We start from the raw sequence: 21,544 nt of genomic DNA on the forward strand, positions 1-21,544 counted from the left end.
GGGTCGGTCCACCTGTGTGGTGTTTGCATGTTCTCCCCGGCCTGCGTGGGTTTTCCCCAGGTACTCCGGTTTCCTCCCACATTCCAAAGACATGCAACATGCATGGTAGGCTGTTTGAGTATGAGTGTGAGCGTGAATGGTTGTTTGTCTCCTTGTGCCCTGTGATTGGTTGGCCACCAATTCAGGGTGTCCCCCGCCTCCGGCCCGAAGTCAGCTGGGATGGGCTCCAGCACCCCCAGCAACCCTTGTGAGGATAAAGCAGTTCAGAAAATGAGATGAGTCGAAATGTTGTTGTTATACATTGTTGTGGGCTACACAGAGGGAAAAATTAAAAATAATAAATATATTTTTTTAAATAAAAAAAAAAAGTACATAAGTAGAATAGAAATTTACCTGAACGCCACACGATCCACTGGTAGTAGACCTGGGATAAGTCTTTGAGAATTTATTTGGATCTTTTTGAGACAGTGAGGAAGAAACGTTTTCAATAGTTAATACATTATTATGACAAATATTACAAGTATTCTCAGAAATAATTATTTAAAAATTATAACTTACAGAACCTAAACATCTCTGGAAAACATCATTGTTTTCATTGTTGAATGATTCATCAAAGTCTATCTCCATTGTGAATGACAGCTCCCTCCCTGAAATAAATGTAACTTGGGTTATTGAGGAATTTATTTACTGTTTATTGTCAAATCTATCAATGTATCTGAAAAACAAAAAGCATACATTTGAATATTTGCCTGCTAATTTAACCCTAAGTAGACCATCATTGTCCATGTAAAAATAAAGGAAAATGTGTTAAATATGAAATTGCAATTTGTTTGTTTTAAATACCACTACATATGTATAATAAATAACCTTTGACATTTTAGGTGTGCAAGACAACTAATAATGCCAGTATTTTTTCCTATCAATTTTAATGGTTAATTTTTGCTTGGCCCTGAAGAGAAATGGATTCTCATTATGTGGCTAACTGGTTCGAATTTAAATATTTAATTTTTACATTTAATCTCTTTGCGCCAATTGGCCAGTGGGTGTTAACAAGTGTTAACAGGAGTGACAGTTCCAGTGGTGTACATTTTTTTTAATTTACATGTTTGAGCTAGTTCCTTATTAAGTGCCCAGTCCCCTACTGCCTGCTAGGATTTTTCCTTCTCTTATTTTTAAAGCACTTGTGTTTCCTTTTCGGTAAATGCTGACTTTCATTCAAGTTTATATTTTATCAGAAACCCAGAACAAATCGACGTCAAGGTAACAATAGTAAATATGTAGAACAATGGGCTAAATAACCATTTGTTAACTTAAGAGTTTTTTTTAGATAACTATAGCCTATATAAATAGCAAGCTGCCCAAGAGGAAAAAAACATTTGTAAGCTGATGAACTGAAATATAATGTTGCTTTCTCTTAAAGGGGTACACATGAATAAGACATGAACGAAGGAAGTAAAAAGAAAGATGAGAGTGGCAAACAAGGAGCTGTGGGAAATGGTGCAAGAAAAGGTTATAAAATGTAATTATTGTCATAAGGGGGAATTTTGAAATTGTGCTCAGATTCGTAAATGTTTTTATAATTAAGATCTAAGATGAAAGAATGCAAGTGTTACATATAGCACAGATACTTTACTTTGTAGTTGTGGTGTTATTGTTGTTAGTGTTGTTGGAGGCGTTGTTGGAGGCGTGTTTGGAGGCGTGTTTGGAGGCGTGTTTGGGGGCGTGTTCGGAGGCGTGGCTGTAGGCGTGGCTGGAGGCGTGGTTGGGGGCGTGTCTGGAGGCGTGGATGGCGGCGGAGGCGTGGGTGTAGGCGTGGATGGAGGCGGAGGCGTGGGTGTAGGCGTGGGTGGAGGCGTGGGTGGAGGCGTGGGTGGTGGACATGGGATGGTAACATCTGTTAAGCAAATTGTAAATCACAATATAAATTGGAAAATCAAAAACAAACACTGGACGAAAATCTTTCTTTAGGTCGTGGGAAGCTGCACGTACTGAGCTCACAGAAATGCCCCTTTGAGGGAATTGAATCAAGGCAGTCACAACTTTGCAGAGTGTAATTGCTACATGCACCATAGGTTTCACAGTTGTTACAACATCTATATAAGAACGGCACTTACCTGGAGTTGTATCATAGAAATTCAAAATTTTAGCATTCAACTAATTCATGTTTCCAACTATTTACCTAATCACGCTGATGGTAATAGAATTTGTGTAAAGATTACAATGACTATATTGCTGAGAAAAGTGGCTCAAAAAGAAGTTTTGCCGCAAGGTGGCTTGGCCCAGCCCGACGTATTGATGAATATTCTTTAACATGGAATGATTTCAGAAGAAAAACTCAAAAGATCCAGATAAGGTGTCTCAATGGTCATGGTAAACTAGTTGTACGATATATTCCAGTGTGATGTTCCAGGTATGTCCAACTGAAGGTTGTCAAAGGAAATGGTTAAAACATGGTAGAGGGACAATATCTCACATCTAAAATCACAAGACTACAGTGGATCTTAAATAAAATGGTCAAAGATGGGCTAGTCTGTGCTTCTCTATTAGGATCTGTTCCAACAAAATCGAAGAACTGCAAAAAATGAATGGATGAACCAACGCTGTACATTATTGTTGTTTCAACATCTATATAAGAACTACTTACTTGGTTTACAGAAATTCAAAATTGGAGGGATTCCTTGGATGCAGTCACAGTTGGAATAATTGTCTGTGCTGCATCTTCCGTACATATCACAGGTGTCACAAGACAAACCGAAGGAATCCTCACACTGACATTGATGTCCATCAGAAGAGTTTAAATAACAGGCTACGGAAACATTGGTGACACAAAGTTGAATGGAAAGATTTAAATACATATGATTGTAATTCCCATACAATTTTAGCAGCAAACGCATCGTATAAACTAACCTGTTGTCAAATCCAGGCGACTCATCTTTAAATCATCTGCAATTTCGAATGGGACGGAGATATTTTTCACTGCTTGCCTAATTAGATGAACAATTTTTGATGGCTCGATATCAGTAGGAGTGTCCACCGAAAAGAAAATCTCGACTATTTCAGAGGAAAAACAAAAGAGACAAAAGAATGCATTAAGCTTAACTCACTTTTCTTTAAAAAAAAAAAAAAGCTCTTAGATTGGTATTAAGCGCTCAAAAATGTTTTCAATCTCAAGAGAAGTAGGCGTATCACATTATTTTTAAAATTACCTTCTGTTGGTGGTGGGCATGGTTCCACTTCTGTGGAGAATATGGAAGAGCAAAGATAAGTTCAAACCAAATATTTTCTGAACATTGGTAAACCGAGGTTTTCAATGACTATATTGCTGAGAAAAGTGGCTCAAAATTAGGTTTTGCTGCAAGGTGGCTTGGCTCAGCCTAATGAAATGATGAATATTCTTTAACATAGAAAGAGTTGAGAAGAAAAACTCAAAAGATCCAGAGGAGGTGTCTCAATGGTCAAGGTAAACTAGTTGTACGATATATTCCCGTGTGATGTTCCAGGTATGTCCAACTGAAGGTTGTCAAAGGAAATACATAAACGATGGTAGAGGGACAAGATCGTACATCTGACATCACAAGACTACAGTGGATCTTAAATAAAAAGGTCAAATATGGGCTAGTTTGCGCTTCCCTATTAGGATCTGTTCCAACAAAATCCAAGAAGTGCAAAAAATAAATGGATAACCAACACTGTACATGATTGTTGTTTCAACATCTATATAAGAACTACTTACTTGGTTTACAGAAATTCAAAATTGGAGGGATTCCACGAATGCAGTCACAATTGAAATAATTGTCTGTGCTGCATGCTCCGTATGTATCACAGGTGTCACAAGACAAACCGAAGGAATCCTCACATTGACATTGATGTCCTTCAGGAGAGTTTGAATAACAGGCTACGGAAACATTGGTGACACAAAGTTGAATGGAAAGATTTAAACACATGATTGTAATTCCCATACAATTTTAGCAGCAAACGCATCGTATAAACTAACCTGTTGTCAAATCCAAGCGACTCATCTTTAAATCATCTGCAATTTCGAATGGGACGGAGATATTTTTCACTGCTTGCCTAATTAGATGAACAATTTCTGATGGCACGATATCAGTAGGAGTGTCCACCGAAAAGAAAATCTCGACTATTTCAGAGGACAAACAAAAGAGACAAAAGAATGCATTAAGCTAAACTCACTTTTCTTTCCTTTTAAAAAATAATAGCTCTTAGATTGGTATTAAGCGTTCAAAAATGTTTTCAATCTCAAGAGAAGTAGGCGTATCGCATTATTTTTAAAATTACCTTCTGTTGGTGGTGGGCATGGTTCCACTTCTGTGGAGAATATGGAAAAGCAAAGATAAATTCAAACCAAATATTTTCTGAACATTGGTAAACCAAGGTTTTCAACGACTATATTGCTGAGAAAAGTGGCTCAAAATTAGGTTTTGCCGCAAGGTGGCTTGGCTCAGCCCAATGAAATGATGAATATTCTTTAACATAGAATGAGTTGAGAAGAAAAACTCAAAAGATCCAGAGGAGGTGTCTCAATGGTCAAGGTAAACTAGTTGTACGATATATTCCCGTGTGATGTTCCAGGTATGTCCAACTAAAGGTTGTCAAAGGAAATACATAAACGATGGTAGAGGGACAAGATCTTACATCTGACATCACAAGACTACAGTGGATCTTAAATAAAAAGGTCAAATATGGGCTAGTTTGCACTTTCCTATTAGGATCTGTTCCAACAAAATCCAAGAAGTGCAAAAAATGAATGGATAAACCAACGCGTTACGTGATTTTTGTTTCAACATCTAAATAAGAACTACTTACCCGGAGTTGGTTTACAGAAATTCAAAATTGGAGGGATTCCACGAATGCAGTCACAATTGAAATAATTGTCTGTGCTGCATGCTCCGTATGTATCACAGGTGTCACAAGACAAACCGAAGGAATCCTCACACTGACATTGATGTCCTTCAGGAGAGTTTGAATAACAGGCTACGGAAACATTGGTGACACAAAGTTGAATGGAAAGATTTAAACACATGATTGTAATTCCCATACAATTTTAGCAGCAAACGCATCGTATAAACTAACCTGTTGTCAAATCCAGGCGACTCATCTTTAAATCATCTGCAATTTCGAATGGGACGGAGATATTTTTCACTGCTTGCCTAATTAGATGAACAATTTCTGATGGCTCGATATCAGTAGGAGTGTCCACCGAAAAGAAAATCTCGACTATTTCAGAGGACAAACAAAAGAGACAAAAGAATGCATTAAGCTAAACTCACTTTTCTTTCCTTTTAAAAAAAAATAGCTCTTAGATTGGTATTAAGCATTCAAAAATGTTTTCAATCTCAAGAGAAGTAGGCGTATCACATTATTTTTAAAATTACCTTCTGTTGGTGGTGGGCATGGTTCCACTTCTGTGGAGAATATGGAAAAGCAAAGATAAATTCAAACCAAATATTTTCTGAACATTGGTAAACCAAGGTTTTCAATGACTATATTGCTGAGAAAAGTGGCTCAAAATTAGGTTTTGCCGCAAGGTGGCTTGGCTCAGCCCAATGAAATGATGAATATTCTTTAACATAGAATGAGTTGAGAAGAAAAACTCAAAAGATCCAGAGGAGGTGTCTCAATGGTCAAGGTAAACTAGTTGTACGATATATTCCCGTGTGATGTTCCAGGTATGTCCAACTAAAGGTTGTCAAAGGAAATACATAAACGATGGTAGAGGGACAAGATCTTACATCTGACATCACAAGACTACAGTGGATCTTAAATAAAAAGGTCAAATATGGGCTAGTTTGCGCTTTCCTATTAGGATCTGTTCCAACAAAATCCAAGAAGTGCAAAAAATGAATGGATAAACCAACGCGTTACGTGATTTTTGTTTCAACATCTAAATAAGAACTACTTACCCGGAGTTGGTTTACAGAAATTCAAAATTGGAGGGATTCCACGAATGCAGTCACAATTGAAATAATTGTCTGTGCTGCATGCTCCGTATGTATCACAGGTGTCACAAGACAAACCGAAGGAATCCTCACACTGACATTGATGTCCTTCAGGAGAGTTTGAATAACAGGCTACGGAAACATTGGTGACACAAAGTTGAATGGAAAGATTTAAACACATGATTGTAATTCCCATACAATTTTAGCAGCAAACGCATCGTATAAACTAACCTGTTGTCAAATCCAGGCGACTCATCTTTAAATCATCTGCAATTTCGAATGGGACGGAGATATTTTTCACTGCTTGCCTAATTAGATGAACAATTTCTGATGGCTCGATATCAGTAGGAGTGTCCACCGAAAAGAAAATCTCGACTATTTCAGAGGACAAACAAAAGAGACAAAAGAATGCATTAAGCTAAACTCACTTTTCTTTCCTTTTAAAAAAAAATAGCTCTTAGATTGGTATTAAGCGTTCAAAAATGTTTTCAATCTCAAGAGAAGTAGGCGTATCGCATTATTTTTAAAATTACCTTCTGTTGGTGGTGGGCATGGTTCCACTTCTGTGGAGAATATGGAAAAGCAAAGATAAATTCAAACCAAATATTTTCTGAACATTGGTAAACCAAGGTTTTCAATGACTATATTGCTGAGAAAAGTGGCTCAAAATTAGGTTTTGCCGCAAGGTGGCTTGGCTCAGCCCAATGAAATGATGAATATTCTTTAACATAGAATGAGTTGAGAAGAAAAACTCAAAAGATCCAGAGGAGGTGTCTCAATGGTCAAGGTAAACTAGTTGTACGATATATTCCCATGTGATGTTCCGGGTATGTCCAACTAAAGGTTGTCAAAGGAAATACATAAACGATGGTAGAGGGACAAGATCTTACATCTGACATCACAAGACTACAGTGGATCTTAAATAAAAAGGTCAAATATGGGCTAGTTTGCGCTTCCCTATTAGGATCTGTTCCAACAAAATCCAAAAAGTGCAAAAAATGAATGGATAAACCAACGCGTTACGTGATTTTAGTTTCAACATCTAAATAAGAACTACTTACCCGGAGTTGGTTTACAGAAATTCAAAATTGGAGGGATTCCACGAATGCAGTCACAATTGAAATAATTGTCTGTGCTGCATGCTCCGTATGTATCACAGGTGTCACAAGACAAACCGAAGGAATCCTCACATTGACATTGATGTCCTTCAGGAGAGTTTGAATAACAGGCTACGGAAACATTGGTGACACAAAGTTGAATGGAAAGATTTAAACACATGATTGTAATTCCCATACAATTTTAGCAGCAAACGCATCGTATAAACTAACCTGTTGTCAAATCCAAGCGACTCATCTTTAAATCATCTGCAATTTCGAATGGGACGGAGATATTTTTCACTGCTTGCCTAATTAGATGAACAATTTCTGATGGCACGATATCAGTAGGAGTGTCCACCGAAAAGAAAATCTCGACTATTTCAGAGGACAAACAAAAGAGACAAAAGAATGCATTAAGCTAAACTCACTTTTCTTTCCTTTTAAAAAATAATAGCTCTTAGATTGGTATTAAGCGTTCAAAAATGTTTTCAATCTCAAGAGAAGTAGGCGTATCGCATTATTTTTAAAATTACCTTCTGTTGGTGGTGGGCATGGTTCCACTTCTGTGGAGAATATGGAAAAGCAAAGATAAATTCAAACCAAATATTTTCTGAACATTGGTAAACCAAGGTTTTCAATGACTATATTGCTGAGAAAAGTGGCTCAAAATTAGGTTTTGCCGCAAGGTGGCTTGGCTCAGCCCAATGAAATGATGAATATTCTTTAACATAGAATGAGTTGAGAAGAAAAACTCAAAAGATCCAGAGGAGGTGTCTCAATGGTCAAGGTAAACTAGTTGTACGATATATTCCCGTGTGATGTTCCAGGTATGTCCAACTAAAGGTTGTCAAAGGAAATACATAAACGATGGTAGAGGGACAAGATCTTACATCTGACATCACAAGACTACAGTGGATCTTAAATAAAAAGGTCAAATATGGGCTAGTTTGCACTTTCCTATTAGGATCTGTTCCAACAAAATCCAAGAAGTGCAAAAAATGAATGGATAAACCAACGCGTTACGTGATTTTTGTTTCAACATCTAAATAAGAACTACTTACCCGGAGTTGGTTTACAGAAATTCAAAATTGGAGGGATTCCACGAATGCAGTCACAATTGAAATAATTGTCTGTGCTGCATGCTCCGTATGTATCACAGGTGTCACAAGACAAACCGAAGGAATCCTCACACTGACATTGATGTCCTTCAGGAGAGTTTGAATAACAGGCTACGGAAACATTGGTGACACAAAGTTGAATGGAAAGATTTAAACACATGATTGTAATTCCCATACAATTTTAGCAGCAAACGCATCGTATAAACTAACCTGTTGTCAAATCCAGGCGACTCATCTTTAAATCATCTGCAATTTCGAATGGGACGGAGATATTTTTCACTGCTTGCCTAATTAGATGAACAATTTCTGATGGCTCGATATCAGTAGGAGTGTCCACCGAAAAGAAAATCTCGACTATTTCAGAGGACAAACAAAAGAGACAAAAGAATGCATTAAGCTAAACTCACTTTTCTTTCCTTTTAAAAAAAAATAGCTCTTAGATTGGTATTAAGCATTCAAAAATGTTTTCAATCTCAAGAGAAGTAGGCGTATCGCATTATTTTTAAAATTACCTTCTGTTGGTGGTGGGCATGGTTCCACTTCTGTGGAGAATATGGAAAATCAAAGATAAATTCAAACCAAATATTTTCTGAACATTGGTAAACCAAGGTTTTCAATGACTATATTGCTGAGAAAAGTGGCTCAAAATTAGGTTTTGCCGCAAGGTGGCTTGGCTCAGCCCAATGAAATGATGAATATTCTTTAACATAGAATGAGTTGAGAAGAAAAACTCAAAAGATCCAGAGGAGGTGTCTCAATGGTCAAGGTAAACTAGTTGTACGATATATTCCCGTGTGATGTTCCAGGTATGTCCAACTAAAGGTTGTCAAAGGAAATACATAAACGATGGTAGAGGGACAAGATCTTACATCTGACATCACAAGACTACAGTGGATCTTAAATAAAAAGGTCAAATATGGGCTAGTTTGCGCTTTCCTATTAGGATCTGTTCCAACAAAATCCAAGAAGTGCAAAAAATGAATGGATAAACCAACGCGTTACGTGATTTTTGTTTCAACATCTAAATAAGAACTACTTACCCGGAGTTGGTTTACAGAAATTCAAAATTGGAGGGATTCCACGAATGCAGTCACAATTGAAATAATTGTCTGTGCTGCATGCTCCGTATGTATCACAGGTGTCACAAGACAAACCGAAGGAATCCTCACATTGACATTGATGTCCTTCAGGAGAGTTTGAATAACAGGCTACGGAAACATTGGTGACACAAAGTTGAATGGAAAGATTTAAACACATGATTGTAATTCCCATACAATTTTAGCAGCAAACGCATCGTATAAACTAACCTGTTGTCAAATCCAAGCGACTCATCTTTAAATCATCTGCAATTTCGAATGGGACGGAGATATTTTTCACTGCTTGCCTAATTAGATGAACAATTTCTGATGGCACGATATCAGTAGGAGTGTCCACCGAAAAGAAAATCTCGACTATTTCAGAGGACAAACAAAAGAGACAAAAGAATGCATTAAGCTAAACTCACTTTTCTTTCCTTTTAAAAAATAATAGCTCTTAGATTGGTATTAAGCGTTCAAAAATGTTTTCAATCTCAAGAGAAGTAGGCGTATCGCATTATTTTTAAAATTACCTTCTGTTGGTGGTGGGCATGGTTCCACTTCTGTGGAGAATATGGAAAAGCAAAGATAAATTCAAACCAAATATTTTCTGAACATTGGTAAACCAAGGTTTTCAATGACTATATTGCTGAGAAAAGTGGCTCAAAATTAGGTTTTGCCGCAAGGTGGCTTGGCTCAGCCCAATGAAATGATGAATATTCTTTAACATAGAATGAGTTGAGAAGAAAAACTCAAAAGATCCAGAGGAGGTGTCTCAATGGTCAAGGTAAACTAGTTGTACGATATATTCCCGTGTGATGTTCCAGGTATGTCCAACTAAAGGTTGTCAAAGGAAATACATAAACGATGGTAGAGGGACAAGATCTTACATCTGACATCACAAGACTACAGTGGATCTTAAATAAAAAGGTCAAATATGGGCTAGTTTGCACTTTCCTATTAGGATCTGTTCCAACAAAATCCAAGAAGTGCAAAAAATGAATGGATAAACCAACGCGTTACGTGATTTTTGTTTCAACATCTAAATAAGAACTACTTACCCGGAGTTGGTTTACAGAAATTCAAAATTGGAGGGATTCCACGAATGCAGTCACAATTGAAATAATTGTCTGTGCTGCATGCTCCGTATGTATCACAGGTGTCACAAGACAAACCGAAGGAATCCTCACACTGACATTGATGTCCTTCAGGAGAGTTTGAATAACAGGCTACGGAAACATTGGTGACACAAAGTTGAATGGAAAGATTTAAACACATGATTGTAATTCCCATACAATTTTAGCAGCAAACGCATCGTATAAACTAACCTGTTGTCAAATCCAGGCGACTCATCTTTAAATCATCTGCAATTTCGAATGGGACGGAGATATTTTTCACTGCTTGCCTAATTAGATGAACAATTTCTGATGGCTCGATATCAGTAGGAGTGTCCACCGAAAAGAAAATCTCGACTATTTCAGAGGACAAACAAAAGAGACAAAAGAATGCATTAAGCTAAACTCACTTTTCTTTCCTTTTAAAAAAAAATAGCTCTTAGATTGGTATTAAGCGTTCAAAAATGTTTTCAATCTCAAGAGAAGTAGGCGTATCGCATTATTTTTAAAATTACCTTCTGTTGGTGGTGGGCATGGTTCCACTTCTGTGGAGAATATGGAAAAGCAAAGATAAATTCAAACCAAATATTTTCTGAACATTGGTAAACCAAGGTTTTCAATGACTATATTGCTGAGAAAAGTGGCTCAAAATTAGGTTTTGCCGCAAGGTGGCTTGGCTCAGCCCAATGAAATGATGAATATTCTTTAACATAGAATGAGTTGAGAAGAAAAACTCAAAAGATCCAGAGGAGGTGTCTCAATGGTCAAGGTAAACTAGTTGTACGATATATTCCCGTGTGATGTTCCAGGTATGTCCAACTAAAGGTTGTCAAAGGAAATACATAAACGATGGTAGAGGGACAAGATCTTACATCTGACATCACAAGACTACAGTGGATCTTAAATAAAAAGGTCAAATATGGGCTAGTTTGCACTTTCCTATTAGGATCTGTTCCAACAAAATCCAAGAAGTGCAAAAAATGAATGGATAAACCAACGCGTTACGTGATTTTTGTTTCAACATCTAAATAAGAACTACTTACCCGGAGTTGGTTTACAGAAATTCAAAATTGGAGGGATTCCACGAATGCAGTCACAATTGAAATAATTGTCTGTGCTGCATGCTCCGTATGTATCACAGGTGTCACAAGACAAACCGAAGGAATCCTCACACTGACATTGATGTCCTTCAGGAGAGTTTGAATAACAGGCTACGGAAACATTGGTGACACAAAGTTGAATGGAAAGATTTAAACACATGATTGTAATTCCCATACAATTTTAGCAGCAAACGCATCGTATAAACTAACCTGTTGTCAAATCCAGGCGACTCATCTTTAAATCATCTGCAATTTCGAATGGGACGGAGATATTTTTCACTGCTTGTCTAATTAGATGAACAATTTCTGATGGCTCGATATCAGTAGGAGTGTCCACCGAAAAGAAAATCTCGACTATTTCAGAGGACAAACAAAAGAGACAAAAGAATGCATTAAGTTAAACTCACTTTTCTTTCCTTTTAAAAAAAAATAGCTCTTAGATTGGTATTAAGCGTTCAAAAATGTTTTCAATCTCAAGAGAAGTAGGCGTATCGCATTATTTTTAAAATTACCTTCTGTTGGTGGTGGGCATGGTTCCACTTCTGTGGAGAATATGGAAAAGCAAAGATAAATTCAAACCAAATATTTTCTGAACATTGGTAAACCAAGGTTTTCAATGACTATATTGCTGAGAAAAGTGGCTCAAAATTAGGTTTTGCCGCAAGGTGGCTTGGCTCAGCCCAATGAAATGATGAATATTCTTTAACATAGAATGAGTTGAGAAGAAAAACTCAAAAGATCCAGAGGAGGTGTCTCAATGGTCAAGGTAAACTAGTTGTACGATATATTCCCGTGTGATGTTCCAGGTATGTCCAACTAAAGGTTGTCAAAGGAAATACATAAATGATCGTAGAGGGACAAGATCTTACATCTGACATCACAAGACTACAGTGGATCTTAAATAAAAAGGTCAAATATGGGCTAGTTTGCACTTTCCTATTAGGATCTGTTCCAACAAAATCCAAGAAGTGCAAAAAATGAATGGATAAACCAACGCGTTACGTGATTTTTGTTTCAACATCTAAATAAGAACTACTTACCCGGAGTTGGTTTACAGAAATTCAAAATTGGAGGGATTCCACGAATGCAGTCACAATTGAAATAATTGTCTGTGCTGCATGCTCCGTATGTATCACAGGTGTCACAAGACAAACCGAAGGAATCCTCACACTGACATTGATGTCCTTCAGGAGAGTTTGAATAACAGGCTACGGAAACATTGGTGACACAAAGTTGAATGGAAAGATTTAAACACATGATTGTAATTCCCATACAATTTTAGCAGCAAACGCATCGTATAAACTAACCTGTTGTCAAATCCAAGCGACTCATCTTTAAATCATCTGCAATTTCGAATGGGACGGAGATATTTTTCACTGCTTGCCTAATTAGATGAACAATTTCTGATGGCTCGATATCAGTAGGAGTGTCCACCGAAAAGAAAATCTCGACTATTTCAGAGGACAAACAAAAGAGACAAAAGAATGCATTAAGCTAAACTCACTTTTCTTTCCTTTTAAAAAAATAATAGCTCTTAGATTGGTATTAAGCGTTCAAAAATGTTTTCAATCTCAAGAGAAGTAGGCGTATTACATTATTTTTAAAATTACCTTCTGTTGGTGGTGGGCATGGTTCCACTTCTGTGGAGAATATGGAAAAGCAAAGATAAATTCAAACCAAATATTTTCTGAACATTGGTAAACCAAGGTTTTCAATGACTATATTGCTGAGAAAAGTGGCTCAAAATTAGGTTTTGCCGCAAGGTGGCTTGGCTCAGCCAAATGAAATGATGAATATTCTTTAACATAGAATGAGTTGAGAAGAAAAACTCAAAAGATCCAGAGGAGGTGTCTCAATGGTCAAGGTAAACTAGTTGTACGATATATTCCCATGTGATGTTCCGGGTATGTCCAACTAAAGGTTGTCAAAGGAAATACATAAACGATGGTAGAGGGACAAGATCTTACATCTGACATCACAAGACTACAGTGGATCTTAAATAAAAAGGTCAAATATGGGCTAGTTTGCGCTTCCCTATTAGGATCTGTTCCAACAAAATCCAAAAAGTGCAAAAAATGAATGGATAAACCAACGCGTTACGTGATTTTAGTTTCAACATCTAAATAAGAACTACTTACCCGGAGTTGGTTTACAGAAATTCAAAATTGGAGGGATTCCACGAATGCAGTCACAATTGAAATAATTGTCTGTGCTGCATGCTCCGTATGTATCACAGGTGTCACAAGACAAACCGAAGGAATCCTCACACTGACATTGATGTCCTTCAGGAGAGTTTGAATAACAGGCTACGGAAACATTGGTGACACAAAGTTGAATGGAAAGATTTAAACACATGATTGTAATTCCCATACAATTTTAGCAGCAAACGCATCGTATAAACTAACCTGTTGTCAAATCCAGGCGACTCATCTTTAAATCATCTGCAATTTCGAATGGGACGGAGATATTTTTCACTGCTTGCCTAATTAGATGAACAATTTCTGATGGCTCGATATCAGTAGGAGTGTCCACCGAAAAGAAAATCTCGACTATTTCAGAGGACAAACAAAAGAGACAAAAGAATGCATTAAGATAAACTCACTTTTCTTTCCTTTTAAAAAAAAATAGCTCTTAGATTGGTATTAAGCGTTCAAAAATGTTTTCAATCTCAAGAGAAGTAGGCGTATCGCATTATTTTTAAAATTACCTTCTGTTGGTGGTGGGCATGGTTCCACTTCTGTGGAGAATATGGAAAAGCAAAGATAAATTCAAACCAAATATTTTCTGAACATTGGTAAACCAAGGTTTTCAATGACTATATTGCTGAGAAAAGTGGCTCAAAATTAGGTTTTGCCGCAAGGTGGCTTGGCTCAGCCCAATGAAATGATGAATATTCTTTAACATAGAATGAGTTGAGAAGAAAAACTCAAAAGATCCAGAGGAGGTGTCTCAATGGTCAAGGTAAACTAGTTGTACGATATATTCCCGTGTGATGTTCCAGGTATGTCCAACTAAAGGTTGTCAAAGGAAATACATAAACGATGGTAGAGGGACAAGATCTTACATCTGACATCACAAGACTACAGTGGATCTTAAATAAAAAGGTCAAATATGGGCTGGTTTGCACTTTCCTATTAGGATCTGTTCCAACAAAATCCAAGAAGTGCAAAAAATGAATGGATAAACCAACGCGTTACGTGATTTTTGTTTCAACATCTAAATAAGAACTACTTACCCGGAGTTGGTTTACAGAAATTCAAAATTGGAGGGATTCCACGAATGCAGTCACAATTGAAATAATTGTCTGTGCTGCATGCTCCGTATGTATCACAGGTGTCACAAGACAAACCGAAGGAATCCTCACACTGACATTGATGTCCTTCAGGAGAGTTTGAATAACAGGCTACGGAAACATTGGTGACACAAAGTTGAATGGAAAGATTTAAACACATGATTGTAATTCCCATACAATTTTAGCAGCAAACGCATCGTATAAACTAACCTGTTGTCAGATCCAGGCGACTCATCTTTAAATCATCTGCAATTTCGAATGGGACGGAGATATTTTTCACTGCTTGCCTAATTAGATGAACAATTTCTGATGGCTCGATATCAGTAGGAGTGTCCACCGAAAAGAAAATCTCGACTATTTCAGAGGACAAACAAAAGAGACAAAAGAATGCATTAAGCTAAACTCACTTTTCTTTCCTTTAAAAAAAAAAATAGCTCTTAGATTGGTATTAAGCGTTCAAAAATGTTTTCAATCTCAAGAGAAGTAGGCGTATTACATTATTTTTAAAATTACCTTCTGTTGGTGGTGGGCATGGTTCCACTTCTGTGGAGAATATGGAAAAGCAAAGATAAATTCAAACCAAATATTTTCTGAACATTGGTAAACCAAGGTTTTCAATGACTATATTGCTGAGAAAAGTGGCTCAAAATTAGGTTTTGCCGCAAGGTGGCTTGGCTCAGCCAAATGAAATGATGAATATTCTTTAACATAGAATGAGTTGAGAAGAAAAACTCAAAAGATCCAGAGGAGGTGTCTCAATGGTCAAGGTAAACTAGTTGTACGATATATTCCCGTGTGATGTTCCGGGTATGTCCAACTAAAGGTTGTCAAAGGAAATACATAAACGATGGTAGAGGGACAAGATCTTACATCTGACATCACAAGACTACAGTGGATCTTAAATAAAAAGTTCAAATATGGGCTAGTTTGCGCTTCCCTATTAGGATCTGTTCCAACAAAATCCAAAAAGTGCAAAAAATGAATGGATAAACCAACGCGTTACGTGATTTTAGTTTCAACATCTAAATAAGAACTACTTACCCGGAGTTGGTTTACAGAAATTCAAAATTGGAGGGATTCCACGAATGCAGTCACAATTGAAATAATTGTCTGTGCTGCATGCTCCGTATGTATCACAGGTGTCACAAGACAAACCGAAGGAATCCTCACACTGACATTGATGTCCTTCAGGAGAGTTTGAATAACAGGCTACGGAAACATTGGTGACACAAAGTTGAATGGAAAGATTTAAACACATGATTGTAATTCCCATACAATTTTAGCAGCAAACGCATCGTATAAACTAACCTGTTGTCAAATCCAAGCGACTCATCTTTAAATCATCTGCAATTTCGAATGGGACGGAGATATTTTTCACTGCTTGCCTAATTAGATGAACAATTTCTGATGGCTCGATATCAGTAGGAGTGTCCACCGAAAAGAAAATCTCGACTATTTCAGAGGACAAACAAAAGAGACAAAAGAATGCATTAAGCTAAACTCACTTTTCTTTCCTTTTAAAAAAATAATAGCTCTTAGATTAATATTAAGCGTTCAAAAATGTTTTAAATCTCAAGAGAAGTAGGCGTATCACATTATTTTTAAAATTACCTTCTGTTGGTGGTGGGCATGGTTCCACTTCTGTGGAGAATATGGAAAAGCAAAGATAAATTCAAACCAAATATTTTCTGAACATTGGTAAACCAAGGTTTTCAATGACTATATTGCTGAGAAAAGTGGCTCAAAATTAGGTTTTGCCGCAAGGTGGCTTGGCTCAGCCCAATGAAATGATGAATATTCTTTAACATAGAATGAGTTGAGAAGAAAAACTCAAAAGATCCAGAGGAGGTGTCTCAATGGTCAAGGTAAACTAGTTGTACCATATATTCCCGTGTGATGTTCCAGGTATGTCCAACTAAAGGTTGTCAAAGGAAATACATAAACGATGGTAGAGGGACAAGATCTTACATCTGACATCACAAGACTACAGTGGATCTTAAATAAAAAGGTCAAATATGGGCTAGTTTGCACTTTCCTATTAGGATCTGTTCCAACAAAATCCAAGAAGTGCAAAAAATGAATGGATAAACCAACGCGTTACGTGATTTTTGTTTCAACATCTAAATAAGAACTACTTACCCGGAGTTGGTTTACAGAAATTCAAAATTGGAGGGATTCCACGAATGCAGTCACAATTGAAATAATTGTCTGTGCTGCATGCTCCGTATGTATCACAGGTGTCACAAGACAAACCGAAGGAATCCTCACACTGACATTGATGTCCTTCAGGAGAGTTTGAATAACAGGCTACGGAAACATTGGTGACACAAAGTTGAATGGAAAGATTTAAACACATGATTGTAATTCCCATACAATTTTAGCAGCAAACGCATCGTATAAACTAACCTGTTGTCAAATCCAGGCGACTCATCTTTAAATCATCTGCAATTTCGAATGGGACGGAGATATTTTTCACTGCTTGCCTAATTAGATGAACAATTTCTGATGGCTCGATATCAGTAGGAGTGTCCACCGAAAAGAAAATCTCGACTATTTCAGAGGACAAACAAAAGAGACAAAAGAATGCATTAAGCTAAACTCACTTTTCTTTCCTTTTAAAAAAATAATAGCTCTTAGATTAATATTAAGCGTTCAAAAATGTTTTAAATCTCAAGAGAAGTAGGCGTATCACATTATTTTTAAAATTACCTTCTGTTGGTGGTGGGCATGGTTCCACTTCTGTGGAGAATATGGAAAAGCAAAGATAAATTCAAACCAAATATTTTCTGAACATTGGTAAACCAAGTGTTAGAATTATTATGGAATATTCTATATGTGTTGTAAGCATTATTTTAAATAAGTAGTAAGGCTATAAATCAAGTCGTGGGAAGATGGACTTTTTCCTCCACATTCGACTCCTCAAGGGCAAAGAAAAAGGAGGACACGGCGTTACGAACGCTTCTCCCGGCAGGACCAAATGAGACTGTTATGACGAGACTCCACCAGCAGATTTGAAAATACGGCTTTGCTTACATTATAATACTACTTTGTTTACCTTATAATGCATTCCTCACACTGTTGTTTTTCTAACCAGCGAGGGTGTTATGGTACTGATTACATAAACAAGTTTTTCGAATGTCGCGATTAAATACAATGATTCAGTTACTGCAATTCAGAATGCACTGTGGACTGAGACGACGTCACAAGGCATCTCCTTCGAAGTTGTAAGCAGCTATGTTGAAAGATGTATTTCCTTTTTTAATTAAATATTACTAATAATGATTTAAAAGGTTTGAATCATTATTCCAACACCAAGGTTTTCAATGACTATATTGCTGAGAAAAGTGGCTCAAAATTAGGTTTTGCCGCAAGGTGGCTTGGCTCAGCCCAATGAAATGATGAATATTCTTTAACATAGAATGAGTTGAGAAGAAAAACTCAAAAGATCCAGAGGAGGTGTCTCAATGGTCAAGGTAAACTAGTTGTACGATATATTCCCGTGTGATGTTCCAGGTATGTCCAAATAAAGGTTGTCAAAGGAAATACATAAATGATCGTAGAGGGACAAGATCTTACATCTGACATCACAAGACTACAGTGGATCTTAAATAAAAAGGTCAAATATGGGCTAGTTTGCGCTTCCCTATTAGGATCTGTTCCAACAAAATCCAAGAAGTGCAAAAAATGAATGGATAAACCAACGTGTTACGTGATTTTAGTTTCAACATCTAAATAAGAACTACTTACCCGGAGTTGGTTTACAGAAATTCAAAATTGGAGGGATTCCACGAATGCAGTCACAATTGAAATAATTGTCTGTGCTGCATGCTCCGTATGTATCACAGGTGTCACAAGACAAACCGAAGGAATCCTCACACTGACATTGATGTCCTTCAGGAGAGTTTGAATAACAGGCTACGGAAACATTGGTGACACAAAGTTGAATGGAAAGATTTAAACACATGATTGTAATTCCCATACAATTTTAGCAGCAAACGCATCGTATAAACTAACCTGTTGTCAAATCCAGGCGACTCATCTTTAAATCATCTGCAATTTCGAATGGGACGGAGATATTTTTCACTGCTTGCCTAATTAGATGAACAATTTCTGATGGCTCGATATCAGTAGGAGTGTCCACCGAAAAGAAAATCTCGACTATTTCAGAGGACAAACAAAAGAGACAAAAGAATGCATTAAGCTAAACTCACTTTTCTTTCCTTTTAAAAAAAAATAGCTCTTAGATTGGTATTAAGCGTTCAAAAATGTTTTCAATCTCAAGAGAAGTAGGCGTATCGCATTATTTTTAAAATTACCTTCTGTTGGTGGTGGGCATGGTTCCACTTCTGTGGAGAATATGGAAAAGCAAAGATAAATTCAAACCAAATATTTTCTGAACATTGGTAAACCAAGTGTTAGAATTATTATGGAATATTCTATATGTGTTGTAAGCATTATTTTAAATAAGTAGTAAGGCTATAAATCAAGTCGTGGGAAGATGGACTTTTTCCTCCACATTCGACTCCTCAAGGGCAAAGAAAAAGGAGGACACGGCGTTACGAACACTTCTCCCGGCAGGACCAAATGAGACTGTTATGACGAGACTCCACCAGCAGATTTGAAAATACGGCTTTGCTTACATTATAATACTACTTTGTTTACCTTATAATGCATTCCTCACACTGTTGTTTTTCTAACCAGCGAGGGTGTTATGGTACTGATTACATAAACAAGTTTTTCGAATGTCGCGATTAAATACAATGATTCAGTTACTGCAATTCAGAATGCACTGTGGACTGAGACGACGTCACAAGGCATCTCCTTCGAAGTTGTAAGCAGCTATGTTGAAAGATGTATTTCCTTTTTTAATTAAATATTACTAATAATGATTTAAAAGGTTTGAATCATTATTCCAACACCAAGGTTTTCAATGACTATATTGCTGAGAAAAGTGGCTCAAAATTAGGTTTTGCCGCAAGGTGGCTTGGCTCAGCCCAATGAAATGATGAATATTCTTTAACATAGAATGAGTTGAGAAGAAAAACTCAAAAGATCCAGAGGAGGTGTCTCAATGGTCAAGGTAAACTAGTTGTACGATATATTCCCGTGTGATGTTCCAGGTATGTCCAAATAAAGGTTGTCAAAGGAAATACATAAATGATCGTAGAGGGACAAGATCTTACATCTGACATCACAAGACTACAGTGGATCTTAAATAAAAAGGTCAAATATGGGCTAGTTTGCGCTTCCCTATTAGGATCTGTTCCAACAAAATCCAAGAAGTGCAAAAAATGAATGGATAAACCAACGTGTTACGTGATTTTAGTTTCAACATCTAAATAAGAACTACTTACCCGGAGTTGGTTTACAGAAATTCAAAATTGGAGGGATTCCACGAATGCAGTCACAATTGAAATAATTGTCTGTGCTGCATGCTCCGTATGTATCACAGGTGTCACAAGACAAACCGAAGGAATCCTCACACTGACATTGATGTCCTTCAGGAGAGTTTGAATAACAGGCTACGGAAACATTGGTGACACAAAGTTGAATGGAAAGATTTAAACACATGATTGTAATTCCCATACAATTTTAGCAGCAAACGCATCGTATAAACTAACCTGTTGTCAAATCCAGGCGACTCATCTTTAAATCATCTGCAATTTCGAATGGGACGGAGATATTTTTCACTGCTTGCCTAATTAGATGAACAATTTCTGATGGCTCGATATCAGTAGGAGTGTCCACCGAAAAGAAAATCTCGACTATTTCAGAGGACAAACAAAAGAGACAAAAGAATGCATTAAGCTAAACTCACTTTTCTTTCCTTTTAAAAAAAATAGCTCTTAGAAAGCGTTCAAAAATGTTTTCAATCTCAAGAGAAGTAGGCGTATCGCATTATTTTTAAAATTACCTTCTGTTGGTGGTGGGCATGGTTCCACTTCTGTGGAGAATATGGAAAAGCAAAGATAAATTCAAACCAAATATTTTCTGAACATTGGTAAACCAAGGTTTTCAATGACTATATTGCTGAGAAAAGTGGCTCAAAATTAGGTTTTGCCGCAAGGTGGCTTGGCTCAGCCCAATGAAATGATGAATATTCTTTAACATAGAATGAGTTGAGAAGAAAAACTCAAAAGATCCAGAGGAGGTGTCTCAATGGTCAAGGTAAACTAGTTGTACGATATATTCCTGTGTGATGTTCCAGGTATGTCCAACTAAAGGTTGTCAAAGGAAATACATAAATGATCGTAGAGGGACAAGATCTTACATCTGACATCACAAGACTACAGTGGATCTTAAATAAAAAGGTCAAATATGGGCTAGTTTGCGCTTCCCTATTAGGATCTGTTCCAACAAAATCCAAGAAGTGCAAAAAATGAATGGATAAACCAACGCGTTACGTGATTTTTGTTTCAACATCTAAATAAGAACTACTTACCCGGAGTTGGTTTACAGAAATTCAAAATTGGAGGGATTCCACGAATGCAGTCACAATTGAAATAATTGTCTGTGCTGCATGCTCCGTATGTATCACAGGTGTCACAAGACAAACCGAAGGAATCCTCACACTGACATTGATGTCCTTCAGGAGAGTTTGAATAACAGGCTACGGAAACATTGGTGACACAAAGTTGAATGGAAAGATTTAAACACATGATTGTAATTCCCATACAATTTTAGCAGCAAACGCATCGTATAAACTAACCTGTTGTCAAATCCAGGCGACTCATCTTTAAATCATCTGCAATTTCGAATGGGACGGAGATATTTTTCACTGCTTGCCTA

Source organism: Stigmatopora argus, chromosome 19 (assembly GCF_051989625.1).
Source record: "Stigmatopora argus isolate UIUO_Sarg chromosome 19, RoL_Sarg_1.0, whole genome shotgun sequence".
NCBI classification, from domain to species: domain Eukaryota; kingdom Metazoa; phylum Chordata; class Actinopteri; order Syngnathiformes; family Syngnathidae; genus Stigmatopora; species Stigmatopora argus.